Source organism: Mchenga conophoros, linkage group LG3, assembly GCF_057382185.1.
Source record: "Mchenga conophoros isolate Kocher_MC1m ecotype Shallow Benthic linkage group LG3, M_conophoros_male_GT1.1, whole genome shotgun sequence".
NCBI lineage: Eukaryota > Metazoa > Chordata > Actinopteri > Cichliformes > Cichlidae > Mchenga > Mchenga conophoros.
In genome coordinates, this window is record NC_140528.1 from 70527602 (window position 1) to 70548680 (window position 21079).

Sequence of the window (21079 nt, forward strand, 5' to 3'; positions counted from 1 at the left end):
TTGTCTAAATTGGACTTCCTGTTCTGATATTACAGAGAAACCTGTGGCTGTGGCAAACAATTTGCTGACTGTGCAGAGGGCGTGGCCTTAAAGGGACACTGATGGAAAAAAAAAATCAAAACCTCCAAATGCTCCATTTATCATCATGTTAATTCTTAACCTCAACAACTTAAAGTAATATAAAGATATAAAAATATCCAAGCAAAAATAAACTGCATGCAAAGTCCCCTGCCTGACACAAGTGTTACAGTGAAGGATAATCAATATCAAGAGATTATGAACCCAATATTCATGCAGCCATGATTACGCCAGGTATTATAGTATTTAATGACCTTTGGCTGAAAACTAGCAAATATGGTTTCTCGGGGGACTCTTTATTGTAAAACAATATAGCTTTAATTGAGAGAAAGTGCAAGCGGAGCCATCTATATTTAAGGGCCCCAAAAAAGGAGCAGCTGTGTAATATCTGCACCCCTCAGAGGGAAGGCGGGTCAATGCGGGGTCCATTAACCTAATCCATCTCTGAAATGTGGAGCAATAAGGTCCCACATCAACTGGACAGTAAAGAAGGAAACCTCTGGGTCGCTAATTGAGGCGCTGACTCCTTACAGCAGGGGGCGCCCCTTTCTGTTGCAAAGCGTCACTGTGGGCTGTAGCTAGTCATTGAAATTCATTCATTAAGGAGTGCATTCAGCCCAGTGTGCTGCATCTGCTACACCTGCAGCACCCAAACAGGGGTTGTTTTAAACTTCAGATGAGTTTGTGAAGAGAGATCAGTTTGAATTTTCAGTTCTTATTGATTGTCTGTATTGTACGTCTCACAGTGTGACCTGTGGTGCATGTGTATTTCAAGGGCCTATACTGTGATAGGTATAATAAATGAATGTGGGCTATAAATGTTGTCATTGGCTAAAATTTTACCGGTTCTGGACTTTTGTGATTTTTTTTACATGAACCTTATGCTTTATATCACTTCCTGTTTGCCACGCTGTCAAACTCAGTGCTGACATCATTCCTCTAGTCCAATCACCCTCTTGCCCACCTTCTTTGAGCCAATCAGCCTCCACTCTGCGTATGTTAAATTTCAGTGCTCTTACGTCATTCTCCTTTCCAGACTGTGATTTCTTAAGCTCCAGCCGAGCCTCCATCTTCATCTTCACCACCAACCACCAGCATCTAGACTTCTGGGTGTCCTGTCCTAATGCCTAGTGCTGGATTCTGCTCTGCTATGATGGGTCATCTGAGTCTAATTGCCAAATAACTGAATTTTGAATTCTATCAATGAATCATGTTTAATTCTTCCAAAGAATCTCTCCTTATTAAACTGTAGTACAGCGCTTGTGAAATGTAGTATTTTCCCCCAGCCTCATGTAATTTACCACCCTCTGTCAGATACTTAATAATACCAAACCCCCATTCAATGGTTAAGGGGATAAAAAGTGCACGATTGTTATTTATATTTGAAACTTACTCAGCTCAAATATTCCCACTTCAGCCTCCTTCCCATTTGAATCCACTGACTAATCCACTGGTCCACCTCCAAAGGTGAGGGATCTTGACATCCCAGCACACTTACTGGCAACCTGCAAGGATGAGCATTTTTTTCACAGACAGGCATTTTTGTCTCTCCAATAGATCCTTCCAAAAGCACTAAGATGTCAATAGTGGTTCCTTTGAGACATTAACGGTCCCTTTGCTGGAGCTGCTTCTGTGACAATGGTCCCAGTGTTGCATGGAGGTGATTATTAATGCTCCCTGCTGGGAGTGGACAAAAAGGTGTCGAGACGAGCTTCCTGAAAGGCTGTAAAGGAGGGTAATAAGCAAAACTGCCATAAAAGATTTCTTTGAATGCGACTTTTCTTCCTTGAGCTCAGAGATTGCTATGATCAGAAAGAAGTGCAGATGCCAAGCGCTAAATGAACTGGAATGTCAGGAATATTATTGCAGAGGATTCCTTTGGGAGCGAAACCACAGCTTAATTATTTCTTTGAATATGTTAGAGGAGTTCTTTAGTGCATAAAGAAGCTTTAAATTCTGCACCATGCTCGGTATTACAAACAACAAAGATTCCCTATATGTGATTTCCAGCTTTTAGAGAGAATTCACAAAGGTCAAGTTAAAAAGACAGGTTTTCAGATACATAATACAAGTTTTTTTTTATGAAAAGCTTTAAAGTAGATTCTAGATAAATGGAGTAATGCATCTCCAAAAATAGTATCACTAACAAGAGGACTTCAGAGCTCAGATGCACGCACAACCACAGAATAATACAGCAATACAATTTGTGAATGAAGAAATGTGGTGTGAAACCAAACCTGCAGATAAAAGAAGAATGAAACATATACACAGGTAACAGACAAGAGCTCTGATATCATATCAGGAATGCTAGCACTTTTCTACTCTACCTCAGCACTCACTCATGCCACATTCATACAAGCACTTTTTTCTACAACACTGCTTCAAACATTTACAACCCCAAGTTGCTCTGTGATGAAGTCACTGGAGAGCAACTTGGGGTTTAGTATTTTGCCCAAGGATACTTAGACTTGCATCCTGGATACTGGAGCAGCTAAGGGTCGAATGACCAACCTTCTGATTAGCGAAAGGCTATTAGTTGATCTATAACCTGAGCTACAGCCACCCCAAGAGGGAAGAGACTGTCATGCAAAGGACTACGAGCGCTGAGGACTCTAATAACTCTGTGGAGCATTGTGCCACCTATAGGTTTAATACAGTTTAGATGGGAAAAGATCATAAAATAGGTGGAAACCTCAAGCTGAAACATGGTTTGGACTTTCCAGACGTCAAACCAACTGCAGCTGCAAGCTTTTTAATAACCTTTAAAACTGGCAGCAACTGTGTTACCTCCATCACGTGGATAAAACAAAACTGATAGAAACCGTTAACAACTTTTGGTGACCATGAAAGGGGGTTACATTGTTTAGCCAGCTTGGGTAAAGTGCACTTTTTTTCTGAGCAGAAAAACCCAAGATTTATGCTTTGGTGTAAGCCGCTTGTTTACGATGGTTTGGTGCATTGCTTTGAAGATCTTCAAACAAGCTTTTGAATCTATTTAAATACCTTCAAGTGGGAGCAACCTTTCCAAAAAAGAAAAAAACTATCTGTGTCAAGAGAGGTCAAGCTTCAACAAGCTGCCTTGGATCATCAAGGTACATACAGCATATCTTGATAAACAAAATATAAATATATTTAACAAAAGCAACACTGAGAATGGTGTATGTAATGGAAAAGCTTCAGTAGACACATTTAGGCATTGTCTTCTTTGATATAGCCTTGATCATCCGTGGCTACAGAAATGTCTCATTTAATGTAACCTGATATTTTTATGTTAGAAGTGACAGCAGATGGAAAAAAAGAAATACAGCATTTTTACATCCTCAAGATCACTTAATGTCACTCCCTTATGTGATGCTAATATCTTTCTGTCATGTAACCTGCTTTATACCAGATGAAAAAAGATACAAATAAATAAAAGCCCTGGGGGCTCTGAGATCACTCCCACTTCTTGTGTATTTCCCCGTGGTATTGAGCTTGATGCTTGTGCATGATGTCACTGATTGTAGACCATCTAATGTGGGGCCTGCTGGGAAGCTGGTGCTCCCACTGTGACTGTTAGGGATGTGTAATGTAAGAATGGGTGATGTCATTGTGAGAGCACAGGGAGCAGAGTGGTAGAGTGACATAGTGGTGCATGAAGCAGCAAGATAAACAGACATGGGATATGGGGGAAAAACAGATGTATTGAATATGCATTATTTGATGCATCTTATTGTGTTACTGTGGTTTTATGCCAAAATATTAAATGAAGATGTGCTTGCATGCTCCTAATGAGATGACAGAAGGTGTTCTGGGGGATCTGGAGCAGGGCATCACTGAGCTCCAGGATAGTCTGAGGTACAACCTGGCAGTGTTGAAAACATAATGTCCCAGAGCTGTTCTCTTGGATTTAGGTCAGGCCAGCATGGGGGTCAATCAATGATATCAATTCCTTCATTCTCCAGGAACTGCCTGCATACTCTGACCACATGACTCTGAGCATTGTTATGCACCAGGAGGAACCCAGGACCCACTGCACCAGCTTAACGTCTGACATGGCTCCAAGGATTTCACTCTAATGCCTGATGGCAGTCAGGGTGCCAATGCCTAGCTGGTAGTAGTCTGTGCATCCCTTCACCCCTCCAGACCCCTTCACATCTGTCAGATATGCTCAGGGTGCTCTCATCTGTGAAAAGCACAGGGCATCAGCGGTGGACCTATCAGTTCTGGTATTCTAAGGTAAATGCCATTTGGGCTCCCAGCTGCCGGGCAGTGATTGCAGGGCCCACTAGAGGACATCGGGCCCTCAGGCCACCCTCATGAAATCTGTTTCTGATTGTTTAGTCAGGGACATTCACACAGTGACCTCACAGTGTTCATCCTGCTCGTCCTTACACGAAGGAGCAGATACCGGTCCTGCTGATGAGTTAAGGACCATCGAGAGAGAGGTCACAGTGAGCATCTACAGCCATCTGTATAACACGGTGGAGGCTCTGTCGTGATTTGGGGCTGCATTTCAGCCAGTGGTGAACTACTTAAAGCAATCACAGCAATCCTGCCTACGAGATTTCAGGCTGTGTGTACAAACTCCATTTTTGTCTTATGTTTTGTGTTTCTATGTTTGCACATGTGTCAATAATAAATCTCTGCAGCTGTTTTTCATTGTCGAAGCAAAATATAAAGAAACGATGGTTGGCTGAAGACTTTCACAGTACTCGATGTCAAAGTAGGGAACACGGGTTCACCTTTTTACCCCTATAATAGATGTCCTTGTGAAATATTCATGGTCCCCTGTCAAATCTTTTGACTGAACACCAATAATATCTTAAGGCACTCTGTGATGGACAGATGAATAAAAACGAATCAGCTGAGAGCAGCTGCAAAGACTACTTCTTTTTGTCATTCTTTATTTTTCTTTTTTTGCAAAAATCATGACAAATCTATGCATGTAGTCAAATGAATTATTCTGATGGAAGAAACCGAAACTTTATTGGATTTCATTTTTTCGCTACCTGTCAGACAAACCAAATCAACCGCAGTCACTTTATCTAAAAAAGAAAGAGAGAAAGAAAGAAAAAGAAAGAAGGGGGGCGAACTTTTATTGAAAAGCTGCTCTAGCACGATGAAAAAAAAAAACCCCTTAAAGGAACAAAAACCAAATAAAACCTGAAAACAATTTCTTTCATCTCAATCCTCAGGGAAATACTGCTTGCAGTAGAACAGAGCGAGGATTCGGATCTTTGAGAAAATAGGGCATGAAATCTCAATTAGACATGTCAAGATCCTGGGAAATTTCAATGCTTTTCTTCTTCTTCTTCTTTTTTTTTTTTACATGCACTCGTCTCTCTGAGACACTGAGGAGTGCTTGACCACCCGGTGCCTCATTCTCTGCCTGAAATAGCCTGGTCTAAACAGCCTGATTGGAGAGTGGGACGGGCAGCGTGGGCCTATCTCTTTTGGGGGGCTGTGGAGGAGGGAGGTGAGCAGGTGCAGGGGAGACAATGATCGATTTGGTTGTCCACAGATAAAATAAGAAATCAAGGGGGTTTTATGTGGCACCGCTACCCTGGCAAGCCTTCACAGAGTCCAGGAGATTAAAAAGTGAATTTCCCAGAAAACAAACACAGGGCATCATTAAACAGCGACTCTGGACTGCTCACACTTTTCCCGTTAAGTGCAATTTGAGCTTTAAATCCACATGTCGGAGAAGAAAAAGGAGTTTCTGAGCTCTTGTCTGATTGAATGCCAATTGTGTGTGCCTTCAGCCTCGGCCTTTGCACGAGGCAGACACTGACTTCGGTGAAAATAAGCCCTTTGAGGAGCTCTCTGTGTCCCCAGGAATTATTTAGCTTTCTATAGTGCGTGCTCATTATATTACCGGTGGAACAGTAAAGCTTTAGCACATTGTTGCCTTAATTGATGACACTGGCTTGTGTTGCTTCATCGAGAGCATCATAGCGCACTCACACTGAAGACACAGGGGTCGGTGGAAAGCTAATTATGAGCAAATATATTTCAGATCAGTGCATTTCTTTAAGCTCTTTAAACAATTCTTGGTCAACACTCTAATGAATAGCACAGTCCCTTAAAAGGCTATTTGCTCGCAGCTGCCAACCTGGCTAACAAAAACCCAGGTCAATTTACAATCTGCGTTTTTAAAACTCGTGTTTGTTTGTCACATACTGCACAGCCAGCGCTTGTATCATTTTACCCACCAATCAATTACAATAAGAAGAAAAATCAATCTAGGAAAATGAGGGACACATCGGAGCACAGAGGGTGTTTCACTTTGACTTTATTAGGGCTTAGAAGCATGAAAACCCCCATTGTAGTGCAGGCACACGCATGATTAGTCGTGGGTGTTGTTTGCCAAAATCTATTTTAACCTTCGCGTGCTATTGTTGTGGTGTTTTGGCCGTTGCCATGTGAAAGCCTTGGACTGCAGCTTCAAAATGTCAGCTTTTCACAAACAAACAAATACAAAAAAGGTCTGTTTTTAATACTGCAAATGCAATAAATGAGTCCAAGTATTTCTGAAAGAACCCAGAGGTGGAGAATAAATACAGTTTCTCAAATAATGCACTTAGACAGAATTACGGGATGTTTCTAGTTTCCTTACACGTTTCAGTGTGTTCACCAAATGTGTACTTTTTCACTTTGTTTCAGATGGCGTGCGTCGCTAAATACAGCTGCTTCAAATATATACATGCAAAAGATATCATGCGTTTATATCATACAGTAATTGACATTTGAGATTCAGTGATTAGTCAGTGAGTAATCAATTCATTGATTTGCAAGCAAAAACTGTGGGCTGTTACGTGGCTCCAGTTTTTCAAATGCAGGCAGCCTACTAGTCCTGGTATTGTATTGCAGTAAACTGAATAGCCTAAAAGTACAAATATGATAATCCTGTGCTAGTAACAGAGGCTTTTCTATAGTTCCTCGAGGGAAAACAGTGTTTGGAGGCTGCGGCACAACCAAAATTATTGCATCTTCGAGCAATGAGCTTGCGATCTTGTTACCTTTGAAATAGCTGCTTCAAAGACAGGGACCAGATCTCTTGCCACTCAGTCAGTCTGTCTTCAAAGTGACTTTGGTGTATCAAGAAGGAAATAAAATGGGAATGACATGGAGCTGGTCTACTACTGAAGAGGATCAAGCTGTTTGTGATAAATTGGCAAAAGTCAGAATTCTGTTGCCATCTGCATAAAAACAAGTTAATTTATATAATTAAAGAAACATTCGCATTAACTACTTACATCCAGAGTCAAGCCAGAAACACCACAAAGAAATTTAGAAATCCCTCCACAAATAGTGACATAGTCAGTAATTTAATTGCAAAATGACAGGTGATGAGCAACCTTGCTTGTTTCTCTGGAATACCACTACTTGGTAACCAGTTGAGTCAAATCCCCTGTTGCATTGCAATCAGTGCAGAGTGCCTCAGACTGATTGCAATATGGCGGCAATTTGTCCTGGTTGTAAGTTTGGTGGCAATTATTTGTAAACCTTGGACAGTCTGACTGAGAATGACTGCAGTTGCCAGATACCATGATTGTTTGGAGACACGTTGTCTCCCACCAGGTGACCATTGTAATTGCCTTGCGATCATAAGTTGTTGCATACTCCACCTCTAGGTAGCTAGTTGGTCACTCCCCTTACTTGGAATCAATTGATGAATGAGGAAAAAGATTCATTGTAATCACTTGGCAAGCACTGATTATAGCAATGAGGTTGTCATCGTATTTTAAATCTACTGTGACTGAGACATTAGTTGGTGGTGGCCGATGGCGAGCAGCTCGTCTGCTAATCTGGAGGTTGGTGGTTTGATCCCTGGGTGCTCCAGCCCGTACGCCAAATATGCTCGAACAACATACTCAGCCCAAGTTGCTCTCTGATGCATCCATCACAGTGTGACTGTCGGTGAATACTAGACAGAGAGCATGTAAGCATGGAAAAAAATAGTGCTTTTATGAATGGGTGAATGAGACATGCTGTATAAAAGGCTTTGAGTGCTCAGGTTGAGTAGAAAGGTGCTCTACAAGAACTGGTGTATATAGTTACTTTTCCATTGTGTCGCTACTAGCTGAGCAAAATCAGACAATAATAAATGTCTTGCACTCTATCAAAAAATACAAAACAGGTCAACAATAAATTGCATGAGTAAGAATAATTATAGTGAAAAGAGCACCATCCAATATCAAGAGGCGATACTTTTGTTAAAGTAACGGATATGGAAACTTTAAAAATGGTTGAATATTATGTTTTACACACAAAACGTACAATTTTCACTAATGCTCAATGTGTCCCTCAACAGACGCACTGTACACGTCCACACCACAGTATAACCACACTTTTGAAAGCACTGCTGTCCTTATGCTACGTACCTGGAACCAAACTCACGAATCCGTGTTTTCTAACGGTACGCATTCCGACCGAGCAGCTGCAGAATGAAGCACTTTGAATTCATCTGATTCTTTTTGTTACATTGTATGCTGCATAGTGTAACAGTCACTAAGCATGAGTACTCATTTCAAATACATTGCCAACAATTTCCATATCTGGCCTTTTACCCACGTAAAATTTCCTTTTAATATTACCTTTAATGCAACATTAACATTGCAGTGTTGCTACTTTTATTTAACTAATAAGTCACATGACAGAAGCAGGATCGTGTCAATAGTACACTACACTAAAACTACACTACGCTAAAAAGCACAACTTAACAATAAACTTACAGTTACTCCTGATATGTGTGTTTTAGATGAAGAATTTTACTTTTAGTTCTTACTTCCAAAAGGCCTCAAGGTTTTTCTGACCTTCTATATCAAAAGTGCATAATAACTTTAATTTATTATGCATTAACCAAATCAAGCCTCCACCACAACTTTGTTGGGCTGAGCATGAAGAACCAACATTTTTCTCATCTCAATGTAAGGATTTCATTAGGCTGGAAGGAGCGAGGAATAAATGTTATACATTTAGACCAAACAAACAAGTGATGGGATGATTAATTATTCAGCCAGGGCAGTTTACTGAGATAATGGCTTCTCCACCCTAATGAATTTAACTAAAGAGAAACACGTTGGTTCTTATTTTGGTTCACCATTTGAGGTATGATTCAGCTCAGCAGTGTCACCTTAGTGCATCACGGCTGTTAATTGCTTCCACCCAAAGAAATATTTGTACAAATTAGACAGCCCCGGCTTTTTCGGGAAGATGAATTGAGCGTGTATCGCATTCATTATTGCAAAGGGATTTACTGGGATGTGATTGGAAACGCATTCATAGAGGACAAAGAGGACTTGCTTTCTTTTCTAGTGCTGCTTTGGTCAAAGATCTCATGAAGCGTGGACTATTTATTTATATTCATTCATTCACGATCACGATAGAAGAGTAGGGTAGAAAGAGGAGACTGCGAAAGATATTAAACTCAAAGAAAAACCTTTTCTCACTCAATTCATATTTGTCCAGTTTAGTTGTATTTATTTTAATAGAAAACAACGAAAACTAACTTTATCCCAGTAACATGGCATTGACATAGTCTCTCTCTTGATATCACTCTCTCACACACACATAAACACACATCTATAATCATAGACATTAATCAATAATATCATATCATCCTCCCAACTTTTGGCAACAACTACAGTTTGAGGTTCGGGCACATTTATGTAAGCTTGTTCTATAAACTCACATCATGATCTTCTACTAGGCTAGCATAAGCCCAGCACAGGTTCAGTCTTGCTACATCATCTTGTAATGTCTGTAAGCGTGGACCAACAAGAGAAAAGCCCATTTACCCCTCACAAACTGACTGGATGGGGTCACTGTGCGAAACAAGCACAGTCATTTACACTGCCAAAGTCCTGGAGGTTTACTCATCCTGCTTTCTGTCCTCTTTTGAGCACCATTTACTTAATTTCCTTTTTTTGTGCTTTGGCTCGCTTAGCATAATTTATAATATAGCACAGTGGTATTCCACTGCGCTATATTATAAATTATGAACTAATTGGTGCTAAGTTTGGATCAACGGGTTTGCAAGCATCTATCAGAAATGATTAATAGCAAGGTCAGAATGTACAACTAATATTTTGCGTTAATGTTTTGCACGCCTATTGATATTTAATCAATGGATGTGCAAAATGATAGGAAATACAGTACTTGCAGCCAGAATTTGATTTATAAGGAAAATGTGTACTGCATAAAGAGAGTTAGGCTTTGGTTCACAATCATGACTTAAACATATACTATAGAGCAGCGGTCCCCAACCCCCGGGCCTCGGACCGGTACTGGTCCATGAGTCGTTTGGTACCGGTCCGCGAGAATGGAGGCTCAGGTGTGAAATGTATGGTTTTCAGGGTTTTTATCGGTTTTCAGCGTTATTTTGTTATCGTTTTTATCGTTAACTCGGTTTTCCTGAGTCTTTTCAGGTGTGTTATGAATAAATCTTCTTTTTTTCGGTACCGGTACTAGTTTTATTTTGTTGCATTTATCCGCGACACCTTTAAGGCCGGTCCGTGAAAATATTGTCGGGCACAAATCGGTCCGTGGCGCAAAAAAGGTTGGCGACCGCTGCTATAGGGGAAATATCTGTACAGTGAGAGAGAGGTGTGTTTGAAGGCATGTCCACAGGGACCCTCCTATATTTTGGGCCCTGGGGCACTACCAAGGCTGTCCTGTGGAAAGTTCAGCCTTTGGCCTCGACTTCATACAAAGTTGGCAGAAATGGAACAGATTTAAAATGGGTTGGGGAAAAAAGTCAAACAGTTTTGCACTGGTTGAATTTATGGTTGTGTAGGTGACGGGCAGGAGGATAAATACAGAGCACTAGTAGATGATTTTGTGTAGTGGTCTAGGAGGAATGATCTGTTTCTAAATGCTACATTACCTGTGTCTATCCTCAGATCAACCACAGGCTGAACTGGAAGACAAACACTGAGGCTGTATAGAAAAGCAGAATGATGGAGATATTTTGTCAGTTGTGGCGAGTACAGTGACTTTGCTGTGATCTGCTGGGGGAGCATCATCAGAGCTGATGACACCAACACACTGAATAAAGTGATCAGGAAGGCTGGATCTGTGATTGGCTGATGGTCATCAAACTGTTATTCATCGTGGACCACCTGACCACCCTGAGCACCAGTTACTGAACAGGCAGTAGATCACCTTCCCTATCAGGCTGCCATACCACATGCTTTTACCCTATATAGAATAATTTATCTGATTGGAGAGAGATCTGCCTGATATTTGTTTTATTAGTATTTAATCATCATTTTAACTGTTTTAACAAAAGATCTCCCTAAACATGGGATAAATAAAGTATTCCTCATCTCATTACCTCATCATTTCATCCAGCCAGGAGCTGATGGTAACGCATGCATCAGCTGAGGAAGTCACTTGGATGAGTCATGAAACATTTCTCACACTGAAAAAGTGAACTGAATCAACTTTCTGGGATTTCCTTACCTGGATTATTGAGAATGCATCACGACACACATCAACCTTTGCAATATTTCACTAAAACTAATGTGACGCTACAGGAAAAATCAGAGGAATGGGCTAAGGTGAGTCCTCTAAAACATTCATATCTATTTATTCACTATGTCGGGAACAGGGATCGAGAGCTTTGGCGTGGAGGAGGTTCTAAATAAAAAGGCAAGCAATCACCAGAGCTGTTACGATTAATTCCAGCGGGACACTGAGCATCTGCGCAATATTTCATATATCCATTTGTTTCATTTATTTCTTAAGATATTTCAGTCAAAACTAAAATGACAGACTTCCTGACGGATGCAGCCTTCCCAGGAGCTTAGCTGCTAGTGTATGCAAATATGTCATATCCAAGCTTGTCCGCTGAGGCAGGATGTGGAAGAAGAGGACAAAAATCCATTTCGATTACAGTCTCAAAATGGAACAGCCAGGCAAGTGGATAATCTCAACCAGCCCTCTGCAGGGCTGCAGACACTGATCATATGGGCCTGCGTGTGATTACAGGGAGCTCAATTAACGTAGGCGCGGGGGACAGTTCAATCACAGAGACAAACATTTCCCCAACATAGCTTACGTGACCTGCAACCAATGGTGCATCTTAGCTCCACTGATTGAGTTCAACAGGTTTGGGAAGGCGGGCCTTGCAGAAGAAAAGGAGAAGACAGCTTTGTTGTCACTGCAGAATTACAGTCAAGCGCTGAAGTAATAAAACTGAGAGAATCGAGATATTTCTTACAGGTTTAAAGCACGTAGCCATCTTCAGTCAGCTGAAAACCCAAATCCGAGGCCTCCAAATACAGGTTTTCCCTCTGATTTTACACTTGAGGTCTCATACAGTCTCATGTATGCTCTCATATCTATCCCCCGTTCTCATGCAATGTTAAATACACCTGGTCTTGTAGCGAAAAGAGGATGAATGCTCTGCGGAGACCCGCATCAAAAATCCATTTGATGCAACACTTTCTATGCAGATCATACACAGAGGTCTCGTGAATGACTCCCTCTACGTTTTCGCAGCGCTACAATCAGGCGCTTTACACCGTCGGCGTCTCATTTAAAACGGAACCGTAATTGAATCGGAGATCACGCGTTCCCTGATACGGTTGCACGTTCCCCCTGACGCAGGACATATCAGAGGCATCCTACGTTTCAAAGTGGCTTTCATGTGTTTTCATGAGAATACCGCGCTAATATGGTGCGCTTAGGCAGATCACAATGGGCGTAATCCTGCGTTTAGAAGACTACCTCACAGCGGCGCGCAAAGTGATAAAGAGCCCCGTGTCCGCGACGAACCGAACGCTCGAGTCGCTCTGATTTGTTGTGACTGAGGCTGAGATTGTAAAAAAAAATGTGACAACCAGAAAAAGACAATTGTTTTCGTCTTTGCCTGAGCTACTGTACACTGTGCATCGCTCGTGGGCAACAGGAGACAGCATAAGCTGAAGTTGGAAAGGGGACAGACTGGAGTCTTGAAATAGAAATTTTGCACAGACTAGAGAGCATCTTGATTTTAAAAAAACCAAGAAAAACAACAACAAACAAACAGGAAGAGTTCCTCGACGTCTAAAAGGTACATTTATCTTTCAGCGCCTCGCTAATCTCTTAACTTGAAGTGACAATTTTATTTATTGCCGCGTTTGATTCTCCTTCTCAACCGGTAACCTCTTTAGCGCAATCACTTGCTGCCCAATTAAGTGAATGTTAGTTCACGCCGCTCGTGTTTTAGGCCGTGTCTCACAAAATGCAATTTAGAGCAGCCCGGCATGCCGCTTGTGCTTCATTCAGCTTCTGCCCTCCTGGGAAGACAAGACAGGCATTTTTGAGCAAATCAAAATCAATAGCTATCTAAAGAAGAGGGGGGGTGGGTGGTGGTAGTGGTGGTGGTGGTGGGGGGCAATCTCACGACATTAATCTTCTGGATCCACCAGTGATTCTCACTGCAATTAATCAATGCTTTAAACTGGAAAAAATTTGGCAATTAATCTTTAATTCTCTAATGGAGAATACACACTGAGGTGAAAAAGCAACTAACAGTGAAGCTAAGTTACGCCGGCTCAGAGCTTATTCAATACAAGTCTAATGAGGTCTATTATGAGTCAGATGTGGTCTTTTTGAAGCAGCTGAGTGTGCAGGAAGAGGAGCCTGTGAAGTGGAGGGTGCAAGTTATTATGCTCAACATTTTCCAATTGTGAGGGAAGATGACTTCAATGAGAATAGCTCATCTGGTCCCCATGGAGATTATCTTCCCTTTAAAAAAAAAAAAAACCCAACCAAGCTTAAAGAGCATCACATGACCAGTGGCATTTGACGAACTTTCGATGAACTTCATTACAGTCTTTTTTTTAAAAAAAGTTTATATATCTGTATAAATATGATTGTTTTTTCTTATTTGCTGCTTCTTTCGCTTGTTTAGGTCAACGAGTGATCTATTTCTTTGGCCACAGGACGCCCACAGAGGTCCAGCCACACAGGATCAGACACGCCGTTCACTCTGCATTTGTGCGAGCTTTTTTAAACAGGTGAATCCAGCGTGGCACCTACTCAGCGCCAGCCTGAACAACAACGCTACAGAGGAGAACTCAGTCAAGCCTGTCGCATTGACCTACTTGACAGTGGTGAGCCGAACAGTGAGAGCTTGAGAAGTCAGTGTCTGTCTCTTTCCCCTCTCGCTGTCTCCTCTTCCTCGCTTCCTCCCCTTGGCCGTTTTTGCATCGCGCGAATCGCAGCGTGCACTGAAGCAACAGGAAGAAGGCAGAATAAAGAGGCTGGCGAACACAAAGGACAAAGTGGCATTTTAATTTAACTGGAAATCAAATCTCACGAGCCTAATTAAATATCACAGCTCTCGTTTTGTTCATTTAGGAGTCAAATTAGACAATATCACTGACTACAAGGAAAAGAAAGCAAAGTTAACCACTGAAAAAAACCTCTTTACTGTTAAAACGATAATGATATGCATGTGATTATAAAGACTAGAAAGTTTAACACAGTTTTTGGCGTCACACTTTAAATAAAAAAGATAATCTGACTTGACCTGAGATAGACCAACATTAATAGGGGAAGCATCCAGTCTTTGCTGTCACTCAATATATGGCTGCCATGGTAACTGCTGGTAAGGCTAAAAGCCCCATTAAATACGAGTTCAGCTGAAAATGTGAAGGAATAAAGTTAAAGTTTTGCCTCTCTTTTTGTTTTTTGTTTTTCAGGCGGCCTATACCTGGATATCTTGAAGAACAAATGAACACGCGTGACACAGTTTGCAGAGCGATTTCTCGATCTCTGGGATGTGTGAGCGAAAAAGTGTCGAGGCAGTGGGTGTTAAATCCTACAGATTGTTTGCGTTTCATGCTACTTTGGGAACTCTCACTGCAGTGGTGACATTTATGAATTTCACACGAGCCAGATCCAACAGATAAATTTTACATAACACCGATTTTTTTTTCCTTTTCCTTTTGTTTTGCAGCTAATCTGCAACTTTTCTTCCCTCTAATCTGTTTTCAACACTCTAATTAAAACAAATTTATTATTTCTGTTTGGTATCGCAGGTAAAAGAACAGTGGGATCATTTGTTTTGTTTTTTATAAACGCAGTGAGAAGTTCAAAAACTGTATCTGTTTGGTTTTGGCTTTACGAAGAAAAATATCATTCTCACAATTTTCACATGCCATACCCATTCTCTTGTTAAAAGCAGCTTGTATTTATATTTATTTGTTTGTGGTGATAGATGCAGTAAAGCATCCTGAAGAAGTGCCAGGTTTAACACCAAGGCAAGAATATGGCAATCCATGCTATAGCAGTATATACCATTGTTCTGCAAGACAGCAGAAACACATAACCAGAATGCCTTTGATCGTCCTTCCTGATAAAAGCTATTTTTTATTTTCTTGTTGTTCATGTCCTAAAATTTCTGCTCAAGGGCAGCAGTTCAAACGGAAATCTTTCAGGTAAATGTTTGTTTAGCCTAGCTTAGCATGAATTCTGCAGGCTGAAACTGTTAGCTTGTGGTAAATAAAAGGTCGCTCTCAATTCATATACATAAAATGAGAGACAATAATTCATTCTCTCCTGCTTGAATTACATTAAGGTTTAAAATCATTAAAATGCCAAAAACAGGGCTGCTTTCACTTGTGAGCTTAGCTTTTTCAGCTTTTGATTACTAATCCTAACCAAGCTAGCTAGGCAGCAGTAGTGGTAGCTATTTGCTTAGCTACTTTCATCTAAATACAGTTCCAAAAAACAAGACGATAATGGCCAGAAAGGACATTCATAAAGATATAACTATGAACATAAGGGATTCATGTACACTAGGAAGACAACAACCCCCCCCCCCAAAACAAACAAACAAACAAACAAACAAGAAAACACCACAAACCAAACTAGGAAGCAATCTCAACTATGAAAGTAGCTTGAAAGCTGGAAAGAAAAAGAAAATTACGCAGTTGGGGGTGTTATATATTGTTTAAATCTTTGAAGACTGATCTGCTTATTGACAACAAATATTGCATATTAATCCCTGGCAGTACTAGCAGACTCCTGTAAAGACAAGCAAACTAACAAACGGGCAGAGGAAACAAAACTCAAACATGCATAATTATATAAAAACAGGAGCTAGATTCTAAAAGTATCATAATGAATATCCCAATGATAAAAAGTTGTTTAGCTATTTCCCTCTTTCTTTTACTAAGCATAGCTTTAGCGCTGTACATAATACACAGATATTCAATCAAAAATAACACTATGACCACTGAGACTGCATAACCACACATGGGTCAGGGTGACCACCACCATCACCACCTCTACTGCTGAAAGTACCAATAATAACCTGCTGAATCACATTTTCCAGGATGCGCTATGGGAAGAAGCCAAGCTGGTGGAGGCAGTGTGATGATTTGGGCAATGTTCTGCTGGGAAACATTTACCTCTGCCATCCATGTGGATGTTACTTTGACATGTAACACCAACCTAAAGTTGCAGACCATGTACACGCTTTCATGGAAACAGCGCTCCCCGATGGTGTGGCCTCTTTCAGCAGGATAATGCCACAAAGCAGGGTTCAGGAACGGTTTGAGTTGTTGACTTGGCCTCTGAATTCATCAGATGTCAATCCAATCGAGGACCAACAACTCCAATCCATGGAGGCTATGGAGTCCATAACTCCATCAGTCAGGGCTTATGTGGTAGCAAAAGGGGGAAAGACACAATATTAGGTGGTCATAATGCTATGCCTGATCAGTTTAAGTTTGACAAAAATCTTCTCAGCTTACACTTAGAAGGAAAGTAAATAAAAATGCACCATTTTCTTCTTCTGAAATCAACAAAATGGAAAGAATCCCTCCTAGACTGAATGAAAAAAAAAGAATACTCTGGCCTTTCACACGCCATGTAGAGAGAAAACCAATGCTCGCGTTGTTCACTACAAACTCTACATTTCACTCGTTTTATTCTCTGTCATGGCAGCTACTGCCGACGTGGGGGAACAGTTTAGAATCAAACTGCCAGGAGTCGACAGCTCTGGTGTTTAGGGAGGGAGAGAGCGAGACAAGGAAACAGAGAGGGGGAGCTATAGAGGAAGAAATATGGGGGCACGACAGGTACCTCTGTCAAACTCTGGGGTTGCTGATCCCTGCCTCTCATTAGAACAGAAGGATGACACGCAGGCAGTGAAGGCAGAGGGGAGGAATCTGGGAACGAGGCAGAGGGGGAGGAAAGTTACAAGAGAGGAGCAGAAAGAGGAAAGTGGGCTCCTGAAAACCCATCCACTGACAGGCTCGGTGTTGCTCGGTTATGTTTCAGGTCCTGGTAAAACAAAGCTTCAGTGCAGGGCTGGTTGGGTGAAGACAAGTAATTGCAAGCTGTGGCATGACAGGCTGCTGGGTGAATCCCCCCTGACCCAAGTGATGCACTCGCAGGCCTCTTTCTGGAGGGGATTGGAAGTGCTGAGCAGGCTCAGGTAGGCATCGCCCCCTCAGTTCGGAACAACAAAACCCAGTGTGAGTTTGGAGAGAATGAATACACGGGAATCCTCCTCCTCCAATATGTATAGAGCCATAGAGCCACCGCATATATATATATGGGTATATATGTGTGTAGATATATATATGCACACAGTCCCGGAGATGGTGGGAGTTTGCAAATCGCACCTCGCACCTCACAAAACTCCACATTTGACAGTTTTCCCAGGAAGGGAGGGGGTGTCCTACTAACCCCTGCTAAGAGGCACACAGTCACAATCTGTATGCACGGTGAAAGACCAAAAACCAGCGGCTGGCACGAAAGTGCTATCATTAAATGCAGAGACAGTGTGAGAGGCTGTCAAACACCAGGTACTGTGCCAAAGTCCTGCTGTCTCTAACGACAGAATGTTTCGCTCTGGTGAACATGCAAGGACCACCATGTCACAGTGTCCACGCACACACAGACGCAAAAAAAAGAAAAAGAAAGAAATATTTGACACATACCGAGAGGAAACAAAATGGCCTCCTGTCAAGGCAGGTCAGTGGGAAGAGACTGGCCACAAGCTTTCCTGTCCCACCTCAAACAACTGAAAACAGGATGGAGCTCAGTAATCCGAGTACACGTGGAACATTTAGTACCATTAGCAATTATGGCAGATGAACACATCGATTCACAACCTAATTTCAGCGGCGCGGACAACATGGAAGTGAGTCATAGCTGTATGCTTTTTTTTTTTTTTTTAATACCAGCAAGGTGTTTTCACACAGTTCTCTAGCACAATAAAAGCTGAAGATAACACGTACACGGAAAGGACTTTTGGCACGGATTCTTTGCCAGGAATGGCAAGACGGGGGGAAATGGGAAAGCAGCTATAAATTATTAAACGTCTGCCCGACTAAACCCCCCTCTAAGATAACAGAGGGAGAAAAACCACCAAAATGCCATGTCTAGACACAACATTGTGTTACGCTTGACTAGTTGGCTCACCAGCAGTCAAGTATTTACATAATTAGCTCAGCTTGGTGAACACTTAGAAAGCAACTGATTTTATGTAGGGTTTTTGTAGGGACATATTTAGTATGTCTTTCTCAGTTATTCAGCTTTTTTACTAGTTCATAAGTCAAAAAATACAGTATGACTACTATCGAACTGGTGGCATGTTCGGGTTTTACCTTTGGTCTTATAACCCCCCCCCCCCCCTAGAAAATACAAACATTGGTAGACTAACAAACTGTTTTAGGCAAGGTCTAACTTTCTGAAGAGAATCAGAGCTCACATAATTTCATAATTATGAAATAATTTCTGCAGCAAGCAGTTTGCGGTAAAGGGAGGGAGACAAGATGAAGACCGCTGTGGAAGAGAGACAGAGATTAATAATGACTAATGATTAAATGCAGAGTGGCTTACAAACATGTGTGGTTGCTTTTTGTATTCAATTCAATTTTATTTATACAGCGCCAAATCACAACAACAGTCGCCTCAAGGTGCTTTATATTGTAAGGTAGACCCTACAATAATACATACAGAGAAAAACACAACATTCATATGACCCCCTATGAGCAAGCACTTTGGCGACAGTGGGAAGGAAAAACTCCCTTTTAACAGGAAGAAACCTGCAGCAGAACCAGGCTCAGGGAGGGGCGGGGCCATCTGCTGCAACCGGTTGGGGTGAGAGAAGGAAGCCAGGATAAAAGACATGCTATAAAAGAGAGATTAACAACAGGCATGATAAATGCAGAGAGGTCTAAGCACTGGTGATGGATACACCAATAGGATTGTCTTTGATCTATCATTGTTCCCGTCATTTAGGCTCAAATCAGTTTGATGTTTGGAAGCACAGGATGCTGGGAAATAGAAACTTTCCTAAAATGTGTCTAACCTAAGGGTTTAAGTCTGTTTTGAAAATGTAAGGAGTAGAAAATAGAGTAAAATGTAGAAGCAAAAAGTTGTCAGAAAAACAAATACTCAATTAAAATACTGATACATGAAAATTCTACTTATGTATCCTGAAATGTATCCTAAGACGACCGCGGTCACTCACAGCTGAGATGAGCGACCACATAGTTTTTCCACATTACATTCATGTTTTAATAACGCTGATCAAATATTAATCCATTCATAGGTGTGCTTCACAGAAATGCAAATCAAGCAAACGACTTCCACATTTCCTCCTGGTTTTCCACGAGAGTTCATTAGCTAGTACTTCCCTAAAAGCTCCCGTGAAGCTGATGCAGTTGACTGGGGGCATGGCAGTGGTACTTAGCTCCTGAGAGACGGCCCCATGTCACGCTGCTTCCTGCTGGAAAGGAAGAGAGACACAGCAAGGTGGGGGGGAGTAGGAGCCTTGGTGTGGTGATGCAGGTGTTACAGGAGGGGAATAATGACAAGCCATAAAATTTTTAATGCCCCCACACCCCACCTTTTTAGTGAGACACTCAATTATTGATACGTTTATGGTCTGTCCAAGAACCTTCAGGGAGTTAGGCCAGTAGGACAGTGTGAGGTTACTGGCTAAAAACCCCCAACAACAACAGAAAAGTCCAGCTAAGGCTTCGCTTTTTCTACCTGTCATACTTGTCAAGTATCCAAATGAACGAGGGAGCACCAGCACGCGTTCTGGAGGTAGCAATAACATTTGAATGTCAGAAAATAATTCTTGCAGTAATATTTTCTAATATTAGAGCCGTTGCAAAGGCCACGAATGGCCACGGGGGGGGAAAGGAAATTACTTACTAGATTTGCCCGTGACAGTTCATAATTCCATTTCCAATATCTTTTCCTTTAAAAGTTTAAGGTCGCTTTTGATGTATCCAGCATATCTCATATATGTCTATTGAAATATACTTTATGTTTTCCTTTGTCATTCAGCAGCATGACATGTCACAGCCAAAGTGAAATCTCCTTTAATATACGCCTGCCATCCCAAGGCCTCGCATAATAACCTTGAATTCACAGTAATTACACGCCCCCCTCCCAAAAAGGGGATCGGACGCTCGGCTTTGGAGAATGATTAACAGATGAACACCGACTTAAGCGGCGGGCCTCGGCTCCTGCCTCGTGGTGCAAGGAGGAAACGGATTTCACATTATCTATGGATGGCGTCCTGCGTTTTCAGGCAGGAGGCTTCAGTGAACGTCAATACGTGTTCTTGTCATAGCAAGTAAAACAGCTTCAATTCAAACCCAGAGCAAACAAAGACGTTCCCAAAGGAGCCGTGTTGTGGAATTCTAGCTACAGCTCGGATAGCTTCAGGTGAATTCCTCACTGTCAATAACAAAATATTTAACAGTCATTGTGAGTTAAAATAATAAAAGAACATTTTCTTAACACGGTCCATGTAATTGCTAGCTTTGTGGCCACTGCTGCATTATAAATGGAAACAGAGTGGCCCTGTTATGCCTCCTGTCAGTGGATATGCCACTTGTAATGTGTGGCATCCCACCCACTTCCTTCGAGATCACAGTGCAGCTTAATGTTTTCTACACTGCTAGATGGCCAATTTGCAGCTATAAAGTTCAAGTAACTGTGCAAACAGGTTGTAAATATTACCAAAAAAGTAAAGCTTTTTTTTCTT